This window comes from Apium graveolens, chromosome 4 (genome assembly GCF_009905375.1).
Source record: "Apium graveolens cultivar Ventura chromosome 4, ASM990537v1, whole genome shotgun sequence".
Lineage (NCBI taxonomy): Eukaryota > Viridiplantae > Streptophyta > Magnoliopsida > Apiales > Apiaceae > Apium > Apium graveolens.
Window position 1 is genome coordinate 311,072,532 of NC_133650.1, and position 16,362 is coordinate 311,088,893.

Here is a 16,362-nt window from a genome sequence, read left to right on the forward strand (position 1 = left end):
TCTGAAAGCTAAACATAAAACATATTAGCCATGACATTATCAAATATATCTAACATCATTTTATAACTATAAGTACCCTGCACCGCGGGCATAAATACTAGTTTGTATATAATTATATTTTCAATAATGGATAACCACAAGAATTGAACATATAATTTGAATTCTTCCATCAATTCATTTAAGTATAAGTATTCATAATCAGAGGAATGTTTATGATACATCATCATATCGAAAAATGTAATCAGTATATGATGATGTACCATAAACATCCTTAAATTATAAAAACTTGAGATATGAAATAATTTTTCATCTATGTTTACAGACCGTAAACTTGAGATATCAGCAAAAAATGAAATGTTGGATAACATTATCTCTATTTAATCTCAAAAGCATGATTTGAATGTAACGTTTGTTAATAAATATTCAGAAAATTTAATCTTACTTCGAAAATAAGAGTAAAAGTTATTTAAGAATAAATTATTAATTAAATTTATAAGAATCTATTAATATATAATAAAGTTTGACAAAGAGATTGAAATCCGATATCATCTGACGTGAGTATTCAAATTTTGCAAGAAATTGATATGCATCTACGATACAAAATATTGAGAGATCAATGATATTATGGAATTACTAATAAATTTTCAAAATTTGGAGTTATGCCTACTTTTGGCATGGATCCTAAACAGGCCTAATGGACTTACATACCAAGCCCATCAAGAATCATCTTAAGACAGGCTGGCTCTCGAACGATGCCCAAGAGGCACACAAGTTATCAATGAGAGCGTTGAGGTACTCTCTAATCGAAGGCCTTTTAAACAAAAGGTCTTTTGTGATCCCATATTTGAAGTGCTTAAGACCTCACGAGGCAGATGAGGCACTGAAGGAAGCCCATGAAGGGATTTATGGATAACACTTGGGGGGAAGGGCCCTCGCTCATAAAATAACTCGGTTAGGATTCTATTGCTCAAAAATGTTAGCCGATGCAAAGGCTTATGTGAAGAAGTATGATAGATTTCAGAGGCACGCTCTTGTAGTTCGACAGTCCCCGGAGAGGCTTACGCCATTAGCTCCCCCATCCCCTTCGCGATGTGGGGAATAGACATACTAGGTCCCTTTCTTGTAGCATCAGGACAAAGGAAGTTCATCGTTGTCGCCATTGACTACTTCACTAAGTAGATTGAGGACAAGGCACTGGCCAAGATAACCACCAAGAAAATTTCTCAATTTTTCTAGGAGAATGTGATATGTCAATTTAAAATCCCACGCATCCTCGTTACGGATAATGGGCGACAGTTTGACAATGAAGAATTCAAGGGGTACTGGAATGACAACAGCATAGAAGTCTGATTCACCTCAGTTGCCCGTCCCCAAAAAAATGGGCAAGCAGAGGTCGTTAATTGAATCATCCTTGATGGACTCAAGAAGAGGGTTGAACGCTCAAAAAACACTTGGATGGACGAATTGCTACCTATACCCTGGGAATATCGTAATACCTGCAAAGTTACAACTGAAGCTATCCCATTCATGTTAGCCTACGGAGCCATGGCAGTAGTGCCCCTTGAGATCACCCACGGATCACCGAGAGTTAAAGCATATGAACCTGAAACTAATGAAGAAGGCATGAGGCTTTCTCTCGACCTCATTAATGAGGTCTGAGATGAAGCCAAATCCTGTAATATAGAGCATCAGTGCAGAGCCTCCCTCTATTACAAAAAGAGGGTTAAAGAGAGGTTCTTCCAACAAATATACTTGGGTTTGGAGAAGATTGAGGCATTAGGAGTTGGCGAGAAATGTAAGCTAGCCCCAAATTGGGAAGGACCTTAAAAGGTCAAAAAGACACTAGGACGAGGATCCTATAAGTTGGAAACTTTAGGCGGAGATGAGGTCCCCCGAACCTAGAACGCATCAAACCTAATGGTTTATCATGTCTAGTATAAGTAACTTATAATTCTAGTACTTAGTAATACGCGTAGTAATAAGGTCGATAGAACCATTCTTATTCTATATAAGGGTTGAACCCATTTTTTAGGATGTTATCTATCTATGCAAGTTTGTTTTATCATCTTGTATATCAATTATTTATGTATGAGCATTGGATAAGTGCAAGTCATGAAATGCAAAATACCGAAACTAAAAGACTAGTAAATAAACAAGCTAGTACTGCATAAAAGATAAAGATCCTGAAGTATCAAAAGTCAGTCCCGAAGGACAATTAAGAAACAAATCTAAAATATCTTAAAGTCACACAGGGCCACGAGTAAATAAGTCCTAAATCAAAGCCACAAGAGGTGATCTAGGCCATGCAAGGCCGGAATATTATTCCTCAGAGGAGCCTTCTTCTTCATCACCCCCATTATGCGCCGTCTCGGTGACCTTTATGTCATCTTCATCTTCACTGGTCTCGCTATTAGAGCCCCTCGAGAAGGACGAGAAGGATTTTGAATCCTCTTTCCTTGAACGGGCTCACAAACCTTCCCATACAAGGGAACTTTGGACGGTGCCTTCCCATTTGGGCTTCCTAGAGTAGGGGCTTTCCCTTTAGCTTTGTCATGATAAGCAATTTTCCTCTGAATCCAGAAAGGCTTGAGCTAGAGCCAGAGTGTTGAGGAGCCACGATTGGCCCTAATTCAAGTACTTGGGCGACTATGATAGTGTCAGATGAAGCCCAAGGACTAGGGAAGTCTTCTGGCTGAAAAACGTCAGGATAAACACCATAGACCTTAGTAACGGCCGAACTCCAACCAAGTGAAATGTTCACCGGATGCATATCATCAGCATGCTGATCCATCAGCTGAAGGAAATCATTTGTCTGATGGTAGAGATTAACCATCATTACCCACTCCATCTACTTCCTCCTCGCAAGGCTGTCATACTGCTTTTGGAGCGCACATTTGTTGTCCTCAGCCACCACAGCCCTTGACTCCCACTCATTGGAATCTTTATCTCACTTATTCTTTTCTTACTCTAAGGCAATGTTTTGTGTTATCAGATTGCGCCCTTGAAGAGCTAAGGCATTGAAATGAGCATTGGCCTAAAAGAGAGTGGGCAAGCATCAAAGAGTTAGTGAAGCCGATTAAGCCAATCAGAGTAAGCTCAAGAAGAGTCCAAAAACAAAATTGAAAAGTTCAAACACGCTAAAAAATTTTAGTATACCCGATATAAGACCCCAACATATCTGCCTCCAGAAGCTTGTCAGGGGTGGTAACCTCGATCAGGTCAGGAGCTGTGATAGCACACCTAGACCAATCTAGAGCGAGTTTCAGACTCCCACATAGAGTCTTGGACACATATCCCCCAATCGGGATTAAATATATAATTTCTCTAGAAATCATATATTTAACAAACAAGATCAACTTAAATTTCCATCACTTTCCATCTCGTGGTCTTCGTGTTTTTAGCGAAATCATTTTATTTTTCTCCATGATTCCAGCAACCTTCCAAAAAAAATTTATACCAAATTCTACTCATAACATTTGGTAAATACCCAATTAAGCAGTATCAAATGTTAGACTCGAATCTTTCTACCTAATTTTCTTAAATCGGTATAAATAGTTAAAAAAATTATGGTACATCAAATTTTAAAATTAATTTTTGAAAACAGGAGGTGTAATACCATAATTACACATCGACAATTGTGGGCAATTTGTTCAGTATATAAGATGAAGTATTACTACTAATTATACCAATAAATCATAATATTTTTGTTAATTGTGTCAGATTTATAAACGAACCAAGTGTCAAGTTATTACATTTGGACTATTAAATTTTAACTTTTTGGGATTCAAAATCATAATATGTTTGTTTGATGTGCCTCAGCTCCTTCTTCTTGAGTTCACTAACGTGGCTAAAAGCATCAAGATGAACACTGGATGGGAATTCTTCGTCCAATTCTTGGAACTTATTCGACGAACTAAAAGCTGCTAAACAAGGTTTCAAAGATATAGAACAGTTAAGGAGCATATCTCATTGTGAACTCGCCTTTGCTCGATGAGCAAGCATCTCACAAATGGAACGAGAAGGGTCATTGTTCCTACCATCATTCCCGCCATTGCCATCATGAGAAGGGCCATGTATCCCTCAGATATCTTCGAGAAGAGCTTGAGTAAAGATTGAAAAACTTGAAGAATATAAAACTAGAGAGGATTTGAGAAGTTGGGAATGAGAAGTGAATGGAAATGAATTATTCCCCCTCATTTTATAAGAAAAAGGGGTACCTACTAAAGCAGGTCACCACTCAGGCTGGTTCACGTTTGTAGGTTGTTTACATGTTAAATGCCTATAGATAACTAAAACTACCTAAAGAAAATAGGAGAAATGTCTAAGCAACAAATAAATGCTCCGTCGGGGCAGAATTTAGAGGAGCAATAACTGAATTCACGGAGAAAGTCTTAAGTATGCTTAATTAAAACTAAGATCAATGATTAGACTTTAATTACGATTAACGACATTAATCTCCCTAATTAGGCAAATAAATTAGGAAACTTGGAAATGAATTTCCAAAAAAAATAATTTCAAACATTTGAAGGCTATTCAGCTGTGGTAGTCACCCTGAGCGCTATCGGAAGAGTAAGATTATAATTGAAGGATTTTCAGTCGTGGTAGTCACCTTGAACGCTCTCGGAAGAGTGGACTCGGATGTGCAATATAATATTTAAAGGCTTTTTAGCCGTGGTAGTCACCCCGAGCGCTCTCGGAAGAGTAGACTCGAAAAAGTAAAATTACATTTGAAGGCTTTTCAGCCGTGGTTATCACCCTGAGCACTCTCGGAAGAGTGGACTCGGAAGAGTAAGATTACATTTGAAGGCTTTTCAGCCGTGGTAGTCACCCCGAGCACTCTCGAAATAGTGGACTAGAAAGACTAAGATTACATTTGATGGCTTTTCAACCATGGTAGTCACCTCGAGCGCTCTCGGAAGAGTGGACTCGAAAGAGTAGGATTATGTTTGAAGGCTTTTCAGCCATGTAAGAGCATCGCAACTAAGACATAGCTTTGAGGTCGGGTACCCTTGGCCGAGGAGGCTCCAGAAAAGCCCTCCGGCCGAGTAGGAGATGACCACCCAACAAAAAGTATAAGGATTTTTTTAAAATAATCATCCAAGGAGGCCACGATCAAACCCCCCAGCCGAGCGAGGGGAAGGACATGAAGCACCTCCTAGACCGAGTAAGCTCCAAAGGGACCCCTCGGCCACCGTCTCTTAGACGGCGAATAATAAAAAAGAGGGAAAAAATTTTAGCCGAGGAGGCCATGACCACTCCCCTCCAGCCGAGTAGAGGGGGCATTGTGGCCACCCCAGGCCGACGATGATGGAAAAAAAGGGGGGGACGAGTAGGCCTCCACCATAGAGCCTCTTAGCCAACTGGAGCAGGCCGAGTAGGCTCCAAAGGAGCCCTCGGTCCTCCGTCACTGAGAAGGAGGAAAATCAGCTCCCCCGTCGCGACCAAGAATGGAAATTTTGGTCCACCAAGGCAAACACGGATGAAATTCTTTTGATAATTTTCCGCCGAAAAATTAAAATTTTCAGATTTACTAATTAACATTAATTATGGCCGATTATTGAAAATTAGATAAAAAATAGCCCCGATTAGGGCCAAATAGCCTCAATTAAGGCGAATTAATGTAATCTAGCTTATATTTAGCCTATATTAAGGATAATTAGCAACTTACGCTCAATAATTAGCCTCAATTTGGGCCGATTAGCCATATTTAAGGCCAACTAGCATACTTTAGCTCAAAATTAGGTTATGATAAGCCTAGTTAGTAGTTGTTATCTTGGAATTAGCCCCGATTAAGGTCGATTAGGGCATGTTAGTGGTTTTTATAATTAACCTTTTCGAATGTTAAAAGGTGAATAACACCCGACATATAGCCCCAATTAGAGCATTTTAACATTTAACGCTATTCAATTAGCCTCGTAAAGGGCTAAAAAGTAAAATATTACATAAGAATGAATAAGTCACTATGAATGTGTAGGTTGCTCCATACTTCATAATATGACCGAACCCAAGAAGGGACGAAACCACCCCCGAGTCATGATTAGACCATTATAACTTCCACGAAAAATCAAGAAGTTTTCCAGGAAGTTGGGGGGCAAATGATATGGATGAAAAGTAATTCTTAAAGACATAATTAATACTGAATTAGTTGTGTCCTAAAGTTGACTGGTCAAACCCGTGATGCCACGGCCCAAAGTAGGTCGTCACGGTCACGGCCCAATATGAGTTTTGATAGTTCGAGCAGACTGTGTCGGCCACGACCTAAAGTGGGTCGTGTAGCACACGACCCAAAATCAGTTACGTGATAGGCCCTCCTAGCAGGCCTGCACTACAAGAAAAACGGCTAAATTTGACCGAAATTTTTCGGTCATATTTAACTAAAATTGACTGCTGGCGGTCATATTTAGTTAAATATGACCGAAATGTGTCGGTCTTTTTTAGGCTGGTCAAATTTAGCGAAATCGGTCAAATTTAATTAAATTTGACCGACTAAATATGACCGCTCAAATTTGACTAACTAAATTTGACCGCCTAAAATTGACCGACGGTAGTCATTTATATTTTTTCACTCCTGACTTCAAAATTTTAAAAAAAATGAATTTCCCGCTCTTTATACATAAACATGACCAACTACGGTCAAATATGTCAAAATTATACATTTGACCGAGTGGCTCGCAGTCAATTTTATAAATTTGACCAATTCATTTTTGAATCACATTTATAAATATTACCCTGATTTTTGTAGGTCAAATTTATAAATACGACATTCATTGGTCAAAATTAGTAGTTAAATTATTATATTTTCAATTTCTGGTCAAATTATAAAATCGAGTGATTTAAGTCAAATTTAACAAGCAAAATGCCAAATGTAACTAGTTTTAGTCAAATATAAGATGATATAAAATATACATACATAGATTAAGAGGATACAAAATTCCATTATATTTACATGTCTCTGGTTATAGTTGGATGTCAAGGGAACCACAATCATTCTACATACGTGTCATACCAGATAATTTACAAAAATAACAACACAAATTATCTTTAAACAAGAATGTACCAACACTTAAAACATAAAAGCAGCACTGAAGCACAACTTCCAACACCTTCCAATAGCCATCAAGTTGCAAAATGTTAACAGCAAAGCAAATTTGATCGGATTGGAAAACACAATGAATGACTGCAAAAAAGACATCAAATGTTAAAAATTAGATTAGGGTGAATAGTCCAAAGAAGGCATATATAGCACATTGATGTAAACAATATGAACCAAGCATAATCTAAATAAAGCTCCAATTTTACATCATAAAGCTATCAACTCTACCGTACCCAAAGTAATAGTAGATAGGCTCAATTGGATCATACATATCTCTAATACGCCCTTTATTTGAAAACACATTTTAAGGTTTGAGAATTTATTATCGTAAATCAGAATACTATTTTACAATAACATTAGGTTTAAACTCGAGACCTCCGATATTAGGCTCTGTACTCGATTATATTATAACCAAATTTCCTTACACAAACATTGAATTAACATAATCGGCAATAAAAACTCTATATTTTATACAACAATACAACTTGTCATCACAATGCAAGTAAAATATATAAACATAAACATGAGGGTCAAATAGAGTTAATTTAAAAGGTCACACCAAAAGCATGAGGAATAAAGTAGTGAGCAAACAGGCAGTGAAAGCATAAATTCTCTGGTAGATTAAATTAATATCAGGTATAGTAAATTAATGAATTAAATATTGATTTTAATTAAGATCATGAGTGTGGATTAATTAAACTGGTGATGAGAGAGTGAACAGAGGTCTTGTGTATCGTATAATATTTCATCTTCTCCTTCTTTACCAACCCATGGTCAATATCATTTGGGATTTCCTATAATATTTACAAGGCTTATTGTGAAAATACTTAACCTGCTTCTATAAAATTTCTTCTCCTACATATCAGTTAGCAATCGAAGTATACGATTAATCATAAAAAATATAGCAAATAAACAAACCAATACTAACCTGTTAAGGTGCCTATGAACATCAAAAATAACTATTAGAATATCATAAAGACCATTTTCACTCCACGCACATTCTACCCAAACTTTTATGTCTTTGGATCGGTATCCTCCTCTTTTTAATATAAGCCCTGGGGTTTCAAAGAAACACTGTACATAAAATCAAGAAAAATTATAATAATCATACTGAGCAGTCCTATAAGAGCCTAATAAAAGTATACAATCCCTTTAATACATTCACAACTCGTTCTAAAACAAAAATCCAAATTGAACCATTACTTCCCACTAGAAACAAAAATTTCAATTGCCTGACACACTTCTTACGCATGAAACACAGCTCCAGAGACATCAAGTAAGTCGAAGAGGGATACCAGAGATAAGTACCTAACAAAATTCTAATTTGGCCAACATAACTATAATCATTAGATGTACATGTAGGTTTGGCAGTGATAATTGAAATAAAAAATTTAAGACGACACTTCAACAATAGGTACATACAATTTGAGTGTCTCATTTGGTCATCACTCCTAAAACTTCATGTGTGGTTGTATTTGTCTTTCTGGAAACACCAACAACCTTTGTCCCAGCCTATGACAAAAGGAAAATACAAGGCTTATTATAAAAATACTTAACCTGATTATCAATATCCCATATGATATTGACCATCGGTTGGTAAAGCACAATAACCTAATGATGTATCATGAAAATTACAGCATGGTGGACCACCTCCAAATTGAACAATTAAGACATATGCGGGTACATACCCCTGCAACTTCAACAGGTTATCCTAATGAAGTACCTTTGATTTCCAATAGTATCTACCAAATACGAACAAGAAACAAATTAACAGATTCACCTGCCTAGTCAACGTTTCTTGAACAAAAGATTGTTCCCAAGTAGCAAGTCTGCTCCGTACTAACGACACGACATTACAGAGACGTCACCAGTGTTATGGGATTTAGGACGCCAAAAACTATGATTCTTCTCAGTCAAATCCTTCAACAAAGGATCGATTTCTCTACTACTAGCCATTAACACACAAAGTTTCAATCGGCACAAACATAAGGGCCGTATCTGCAATTACAAAATCAAAAATATAAGCAGTAATTGCAAACCCAAACGAAAAAGGTAAAATCAGAGAGAGAGATAGAGAGAGACATAAGTGAAGGTTAATCCCTAATTGAAAAACCAAGCCCTAATTGAAAAACCAAGGCCTAATTGAAGAAACCCCAATTCAATTGAACCCTAATTATGAAAGTAAATCCCTAATTGTATAGCAGAGATTGGTAATAGTGGCCACTAAGAGATAAGACAGAGAGACCAAAGAGATTAGTGAGAGAGTGAGAAATGGTGAGAGAAAGTGAGAGAGATAATTACGGAGTGTGTACTCATAAAATGTGTATTGGACAAGGAGATGGAGCAGCGTGTTTCTACACCAAATTTTCAAATTGTATGAAATTTTGGGCGGCTGTTTTGACCCAAAAATCACCCGCTGGAGTCCAATTATTCTCCAATTTGAGTGAAATACTTTATTATTTTAGTAAATAAAATTCTAATAAATATTTTAGAAAAAAAGTTTATTACTTATCTGTATTTATATTTTTTATAATTCCTATATTTACATCTTTAATATTATTTTTAAAAAAACTTATACATCGCCTTATATAAAAGAGGTTGTTGGGCGGAATTGGACCTGAATCTTTACATTCACAAACACATCACCTTACCACTACACCCTATTACTTAAGTTTTTTATCATACACATAATATGTATGTGTTGTAAATAGCGACAATTTATTTCACTTTAAACATGATTACTAAAATATTTATAGAGTTAGTTTTGAACAATTGAATGTCAGATAAAGTTAAGAATAGTATATAAACTGATCATTCCCTCATTTATTAAATAATATTTAATTTGAAAAGTATGTCTCATACATTTTTAATATATATTTTTTTATAAAAAAAAATTATACATATAATTAATTTTTTTTATATGTTGAAACGAGATACACTTATATAAATCATATATATGTGTACTACATATTTAGATAAGTTATAATTAGTGTATTTTGATTTATTTTAAACTGAAGATATACGTTTCTATATTGGTGGTCAGTCTATCTTATCTTTGATTAATGTACTTTAAGATTATATTACATTCAAATTATAACAAATTAGGTGTGAGACTGAGTCAAGATCTTAAATCTTGTAAATATGTTCGAACATTAACTTAGCCTGTAAATATTTTTGAGTGTACTTTCTTTTAAGATTTATCCACGAAATATACACCATACCATCTGGAAAATACAACCTTACAGTCATTGAAAATTCTTTATTTTGAGATCTAACATATACATGTATATCTATATACATAGAGTTCATAATTTTTGTTGTATTTTTCATTAAATTTGTATTGTTCAAGATGTAATATGTTCATGAGTAGTAGAGCTTGGATAACATTGAAGTTAGTAAAAGTCTAAAGTAAGTAAAAGTCTACTAGCCCAAATCAAACCAACTCGGGCAACAACAGGCTGTCCACAAGATTTAATCATATTGACAACCCTAAGGATAAGTTGTATGATAATCTACATTGGTATTCTGTAATTGTACTTCTTGAGTCTGTAAAAATGTTAAGTAGATTAGACTGGAATAAACTCTGGAAAAAGATCAAATCATGATCATGCCTTAGAGATAAGTGTAGCAGCTTGAATTTGAATAATGTTGTTCTGGGAAAATTGTTTCAAGTCAAATATCGACAAGTCACGGATCAAGAGATATCGAGAAGTCCAAAATGACCTAAAGAGAAGTCCCAAGAGATATCGATAAGTCAAAATGCATGTAGAGATCTCATATATCGACAAGTCAAAAAGTCTATGTACTGAACTGGAGATATCGACAAGTCATTTTTTCATGTAGAGATCTAGAGATATTGACAAGGAAAATCTTCATGAAGAGAACTAGAGATTTCGACAAGTCAAAAGCCTATCGACAAGTCATTCTACATATAGAAAACTGGAGACCTCAACAAGTCAAAGACACATGTAGAGAACTCAATATATCGATAAGTCATTATACTTATCGATATGTGACATCTTATTATTTTAAGATGATGTGTTTATAATTGGACGATTTTCGCATATATCCTTTAAACCTAACATACTTAGCATCCTTTAAGTTTTACAAAATTATTAATGCTATACATTAACACTCTAACCTCTAAATCCAACTCTTAAATCATGTACTTCATACAAGCATTTGAACAATAAAATCTATTATTGATATTATTTTTACACGTATCTTACTTTTATTTTTATTATTTGTACTTTATGTTTTGTCATACTAAATATACAAAATATTTTGTAAATTTTAAAATCTAGTGACTATTATTTGTTTTTGTAATTTTTTTGAAGAAACATAATGTCACCTTTTAATTACTACTTCTAAAATATATTTGACTAACGACTAAAATAATTTTTAATATATTGTTTATGTAATTTCGGTACCCCAATATTTTTTAATATTTTAATACTTTATTTAATATTGATTCAAATTTATAGAAAAATAGTTAAATTTAAAATTGACCACTAGCAGTCACATTTATAAATATGGCCGCCGTCAGTCAAATTTATTTATGATAATTTCGTTTAACTTTGGCGGGAAATTTAGCGCCAAAAAGTTAAATAAGACTGCACCTAAATATGACCGAATGCGGTCAAATTTGCACCAATCAAATTTTGTTATCTTAGCGGGATTTTTCCCTCTCTTTTTTTTGGGATCTAAAAAATAAATATGACCGAGTAAATTTGACCGAATTAATTTTGACCGCTGTTAGTCAAAATTAAATCTTGACCAGTTACAAATAAATGACTGACCTTAAATTTGACCGTCTGCGGTCAAAATTAAATCTGACCAACTATAAACTAAAGTTGACCTTAAATATGACCGTTTACGGTCAAATTTAGCCGCAGTCATATTTGGCCGGTCAAATTTACCCTTGTTTTTTTGTAGTGCTGAGAATGAGGTCCATGATGACACTAACATCATATCCAACATGGAAATGGACTCATCCTAGAAAGGATCCAGAATCCACCGTCTAGGAGAGTCCTACTTACCATCTAAGTAGGAGACTTGTCCACCAAGTCTACCTACCCTAGGCTGGATAAGACTTAGATGGACAATGTGTTTGATACATTGTTGGCTATTAAAAGCCCATATTTGTATAACTACAAAAAAATAGAGTCCTCAACTTAAGCCTAGCTCATCCATTCTTCACTTTCGTCCCCGGATAAAATTCACATTCACTTGTTAGTTTTATAATTTATTTTCTCATTAGATGAAAATTGATTCATAAAATTATTATTTATTAATTATTTTAAACATAATGTACCTTAAATCTTAAAACATAAACATATGATGCATTTAAAGATATTAGGAAGTGATAAAAAAGGAACTTATTCTACTTTTAAACTAATTTTTATTATTAGGAATCTATTTTTGTATTAACAATTTATAAAATAAAAAAGAAAAATAAAAAATGATTCGTATAAGAATTCATTAATATAAATAAATGAATTTATTAGAAAACTAAATATCAATTTTCTCCATCAAAAAGAAGTCATGTAAATATATATATTTATATATAACCGAAGAAAAAGGCATGATATATTGTTCATACATTCATGACATAAATATATAAACATCTTGTTGTAGCTGTATCTCATTCGCTTCCTTTACGGGATATGTTCCATAAGTTTATTCAATAATATATTTAAACTCTAATTTTATTATTCTTTCCAATACATACACTAATTTCTTGGAAAAAAATATTACAAAATAAGAACATTAGAAATGACACGTTAAACAAAATCTATACACATTCATAATATTCACCATTAATTTAGAATGGACTGATCTTCTTTATAGAGCAAAATAGTAAAGAAGGATTTTTCATTACTCGTACCATTAAATTGACAACGATACAGCGGGATATTATTAGAGGGTTGGACAATAATTATTTTGTACGGGCTCGATAAGACTTAGATGGGCAGTGGGTTTCAAACATAGTTGGGTAATCAAAATTTATAGTTGGATAACTAATACTTAAAAAAACACTTTCCCAAGCTAACCCTAGGGTAGTCTTCATCACTTATGTCTCTAGATATAATTCACCATCACTTATTAGTTTTATTAATTTATGTTGCTTATTTGGTGAAAATTGATTCTTAAAAAATATTATTTATCATTTATTTGAACTTAATGTATCTAATATCTTAACATATAATATTGTTGTACAACTATAATATTAGGAAGTGATAAAAAAAAGTAATTACATCTTCTTTCTAAGTTACTTGTTTATTATAAAAGATACTTTTTTGTTATTACAATTATAGATAAAAGTAGAGAAAAAAACTTGATTCTTATGAAAATTCATTCATCCAAAAAGATGAATACTTATTAGAAAAACTTAAAATTAATTTTCTTTTTCGAAAAGAAGCCAAATGAATATCATACTTAACCGAACAAAGGATATGATATACTTGTTTATACATCCATAAATGTATGTACATCATGATTTATAGTTTTATCCAATAGTATACCTGAGCTCTTATTTATAATTTCTTGTAGTGCACACTCTCATTCGTTGAAAGAAAAATAATATTACGCAACTAGAACATTACAAATGAAAACAAAAACGGTAAACTAGACCTACACACAACCCCAATATTCACCATTAATTTAAAATTGACAAATCTTCTTAATGGGGCATAATAATAAAGATTTTTATTTTTTTCTAAATTTCATCCAGATATGTCTACAATTTGGCCTCACAAATCTTGTATTTTGTTACGACTATGTAAACTTTGTTAATGCCATGTAGTCTCTGCAAATTTTTCTTGAAATAAAGAAAGTTCTGCAAGAGTTCGTGATCAAAAATTATTGAATCATTATAGATATGCAAGTTGTAAGATTCTATAATTTACAACATGAAGGTTGAATAGAATAATGGAATGTGAAATTACTAGTTTTAAGAAACTTATGAAATAGGTAAAGTCCTTAAGACACACTAATTCATATAAAAATTAGAAAAAAAGTATAACAATCTATCGAAAACATATTATTGATAGAAGTAATATATCATATTATTCTATTTTGTATGTAATTCTGTGTTCAGTAATGGACAACCACAAGAACTGGGCTCTCCTTTTTCCTGGGAGCAACCCAGCCTCTCACTCAAGTTTTCACTCTCTTCCCTCAACCCTAGAAGTGATTGTACAGTAACCATGTCTTCTACACTTGGAGTTAATTCAGTTTTTTGTGTAGAGACTATTAACGGATAAGGAATATCCGTTGAGGTTGAAACTGATGGTATCAACGGATAACTACTGTTAAGCTTATCCGTTGAAGAACAACCACTTGTCAACGGATGAGGGATATCCGTTAAAGAGGGAAAGGAAGTAGAAATTGAAAGTGACATAATTGTTGAATCTGTGTGGATTGATTTTAATTTAGGTGACACGGATTTTTCAACTAAGTCTGAAAAAATTGGCTGATGATCCAACAAATCATCTAAAAGATGATGATCACTAGTATTTGAGTGGGGCTCCTCCCTGAGTTGTAAAGAGGGAGAATCAGGAATTGATGTGAATATCATGTCCACATCCAGAGATGGTGATGGAGAATTTGGTGGTTGGTGTGTGTCAATTTTGAGAGAATGGGGTTGTGACTCCACATTTGTTGGAGTCACATCAAGCTGAATTTGTGAAGGCATAGATACAGGTGGTTGTATCTGTGCAGTGTGTGCACCCTGTGTTGAAACTAGGGTTTTGACCTTATTTCTTCTTGTGAAGGCTTTTACAGGTGAGTGTGTGGCTTAAGTGTCCCTCTCTCTTTTGTTATGTGTCCCTGGTTGGGGACTATTTTCAATAGTTGCACCCTTTTGGGAGGATGCAACTAGGGATGAATTTGAATCTTTTTCAACCACCACAGTCTTTTGAGAAACTGTGGCTTGGCTAGTTTGGGTTCCACTCACCTCTCCTACCTTATTCTGGGGGTTTTCTAGATGTTCACCCCTCCCCTCACCACTAACACCCGGTTCACTCCCCTCAGGGTTTATGGTAGTTGTTACAACTGTTGTCTTTTGAGAGACAACAGAGGTGGCTTTCTTTGACTTGGATTTTGAAACTTTAGGTTTGGTGGCCTTGGTAGGAATTTGTTGGGGCATTAACACAGATTCCATGGCCACACTTGAAGGCAAATAAATGATGGGGTTGGAAGTAGTAAGAGTTGAAGAAGTAATTACCTCACTTACCTGAGGTGCATCCATGATTGGTAAGTATACCAATGGCACTTTATTGTTGAGGTCAATCCTTACAAGGTCTGCAAGGACCCTCTTCTCTTGTGCCCAACATTTGAGTTTATTACTCTCATTATTTATGACCAAACCTTCAGCAATATGGTTAGCCATTAACATAAAGAATCTAGCATAGTAGATTTTATGAGGTCTATTAGCCTTGTTACCTAACCTAGTACCCAATTCTAGCATAACATAGATGCTAAAATTATAGTACCTATCAGAAACCAGCATATAGAGCATATTAACAAGAGCTGAAGTTATTGCATCAAAATTACTAATTTTCCCAGAGAAAACCTTGATAAAGGCATCACTGAGAAAACTCCATTATTTCCTAAGGCCTTTTCTCTTAATACTGCCTAAACTAGTAGAATCAAGGGAATAGCCTATGGAATCTAACATGCTAGATACATCATTATCAGTGTGTGGTGTCATGGCATTGTTTTCAGGTAATTTAAAGCAGGACTGTATATCATCACAGTTAATACAATAATCCTTACCTTTGAGAGGTAGTAGATGGTCATATCAGTGGGGTTGAACTCAGTAGTTGTCCAAATCTCCTCAACTACCTCACAGTAAATCATTGGGGCTTCCAGCATTGCATAGCTCAGTTTGCAGTTTTTGATAAAACCCATCATCTTGTGATAATCTGAGTGGGCTTCATTCTTTTCCATCAAAGCTACGAAATTATTTTTCTCATAGACAAACCCATATTGGGACATTATCTTTACTACTGGTGCCATTGTTGTGGGTAGAAGTTGTAGAGAAAAGTTGAGAGTTTTGGGAGAGAAAGAGAGTAAAAGCTTTTGAAAATTTCAAGAAAGCGTAAAGTGAAAATAAGAATTCAAAGAGGCTTTTATACTTTCTCAAATTAAAACATAAAAAGAATGATTAAACAATATTTTTAAGTAAATTACAGCCGTTTGAGAAAAAAAACTGTATGTATTCTAAAAACTGCCTTTAATACAAATACATACAACTGTATATATAT

At 34.4% G+C, this 16,362-nt stretch overlaps 1 long non-coding RNA gene across 7 annotated transcripts; it reads right to left on the bottom strand.

The window, feature by feature from the left end:
- Nucleotides 1-6,891: 6,891 nt before the first annotated feature.
- LOC141721755 (uncharacterized) lies at nt 6,892-9,388 on the bottom strand. 7 transcript variants are annotated; one of them, XR_012574840.1, is made up of 4 exons: nt 8,874-9,388; nt 8,516-8,605; nt 8,022-8,412; nt 6,892-7,177 (listed from the first exon to the last, which is right to left on the bottom strand). It is a non-coding gene; the product is annotated as an uncharacterized LOC141721755 (long non-coding RNA). The 7 variants fall into 7 exon arrangements; XR_012574845.1 differs by lacking the exon at nt 8,022-8,412 and having other exon boundaries at nt 8,878-9,388; XR_012574844.1 differs by lacking the exon at nt 8,022-8,412.
- Between the last annotated feature and the right edge of the window lie 6,974 nt (nt 9,389-16,362).